We start from the raw sequence: 2,357 nt of genomic DNA on the forward strand, positions 1-2,357 counted from the left end.
TACAGAGATAGAGGGGGATGTAAGGGCTGGAGGGGGTTACAGAGATAGGGAAAGTGTGTTGGGGCTGGAGGGGGTTACAGAGATACGGAGAGGTGTAGGGGCTGGAGGGGGTTACAGAGATAGAGAGGGATGTAGGGGCTGGAGGGGGTTACAGAGATAGGGAGGGGGTGTAGAGGCTGGAGGGGGTTACTGAGATAGGGAGGGGGTGTCGGGGCCAGAGGGGGTTACAGAGATAGAGAGAGAGATGTCGGACAACCCCACTGACAGTGAATCAGTGACCAGTGAGGTTTTGTGATCATCTCCCTCCCAGGACAGGATATCAATTTGTGTCCTGTGCCCAGCTCCGCTCCAGGGACAGGTTACCTGCCTCTGTCCTGTGACCAGCTCCATCCCAGGGACAGAATACATGCCTCCGTCTTATGACCAGCTCTGCCCCAGGGACAAGATACCTGCCTCCATCCTGTGACCAGCTCCGCCCCAGGGACAGGCAACCTGTCTTCATCCTGTGACCAGCTGCACCGCGGGGATAGGATCCCTGCCTCCGTCCTGTGACCCGCTCCACCCCAGGGACAGGAGACCTGCCTCCGTCCTGTGACCAGCTCCATCCTGCAACCATAGTTTATCACACGTCCTTCCCAGATATTCATCAGGTTTCTGTGGACTGTGCACTCGGATTCTCCAACATTTCCCCATTCCCACCTCAGTCCAGGCTTTACTGAGTGTTTTCCACAATTACACCTCCCTCTCCCTACTCCCCTGACGCCCAAACCCTATAAACATTCACATGAAAACTTACACATTCCACTCCACACGTTGACTTTGGGATTATCAGCTATCGCTGAGAAAGGTCTATTCAGCCCTGTCAGAAAACAGAGGACTGTTTAGACAGACTGATCTCACCAGGATGTACCGTAGGCTTCAGTGGGATGAGCGTGGAGAGAGCTTTACTCTGGATCTAACCCTGTGCTGTCCCTGTCCTGGGAGTGTTTAATGTGGTACAGTGTAGAGGAAGCTTTACTCTGTATCTAACCCCATCATACAGTCAAAAACCCTACAGTGTGGAAACACGTCCTTCAGCCCAACAAGTTCACACTGACCCTCCGAAGAGTAACTCACCCAGACACATTCCCCCTTACCCTATTACTCTACATTTCTCTGTCACTAATGCACCTCACCTGCATATGCCTGAACACTATGGGGCAATTTAGCATCACTCAACCAACCAAACCTACACACTTTGGACTGTGGAAGGAAACCGGAGCAAACCCAGACAGACACAGGGAGAATGTGCAAACTCCACACAGACAGTCGCCCGATGGTGGAATCTAACTCGGGACCCTGGCGCTGTGAGGCAGCAGTACTAACCACTGAGCCACTCTGTCTATCCTAGGGGTGCTGGATGGGGGACAGTATACAAGGAGTTTTTACTCTGTATCTAACCCCATGCTCTCCCTGTCCTAGGAGTGTTTGATGGGGGATAGTATACAGGGAGCTTTACTCTGTATCTAACCCCATGCTGTCCCTCTCCTGGGAGTGTTTGATGGGGACAGTGTAGAGGGAGCTTTACTCTGTATCTAACCCCGTGCTCTCCCGTTTCAAGGAGTGTTTGATGGGGACAGTGTAAAGGAAGCTTTACCCTGTATCTAACCCCGTGCTGTCCCTCTCCGGGGAATGTTTGATGGGAGACAGTGTAGAGAGAGCTTTACTCTGTATCTAACTTCATGCTGTCCCTGTGCTGGGAGTGTTTGACAGGGGACAGTGAAGAGAGAGCTTTACTCCATACACTTCTACCCATGAATGAAGTGTCTGGGGGTGGCTGAGAGGGAGCCCCCTGCTGGTCTATCTCCTGTCACTCTGCAGTGATGAAGGGCTTATTCTTGAAATGTCGATTCTCCTGCCCCTCGGATGCTGCCTGACCGGCTGTGCTTTTCCAGCACCATCCTCTCGACTCTGATCTCCAGCATCTGCAGTGCTCGCTTTCTCCTTCAGTGATGTCTGACTAACATGTCCATCATTACATGTACAATAAAGACCATCCCGTTTGTGAGGAATCACTGTCCTGGTGAGGCCCTGGGATTCCGTATTCCCAACCACGAGGAGGCTATGCATTGTTTGCGGTCAGTCTGGCAGGAGGGGCAGTGAGTGCGATGCAAGTCCGGTCCTGAACCAGGGTACTGCTGATCCAGAAACCCACCTCTACTGCAAGTGGGACTTATCCCAAAGGGAACAAACTCCCATCTTGGAAATTCCACAATTTCAAATTTTCTCAATTGTGCCGCGCCTAAGATGGCCCTGATCCCTCTGATTCCTGTCTCCCTCCCCTCATGTACCTTGGACATCGAGATCCACCGTAACCT

This window comes from Chiloscyllium plagiosum, chromosome 41 (genome assembly GCF_004010195.1).
Source record: "Chiloscyllium plagiosum isolate BGI_BamShark_2017 chromosome 41, ASM401019v2, whole genome shotgun sequence".
NCBI classification, from domain to species: Eukaryota; Metazoa; Chordata; class Chondrichthyes; order Orectolobiformes; family Hemiscylliidae; genus Chiloscyllium; species Chiloscyllium plagiosum.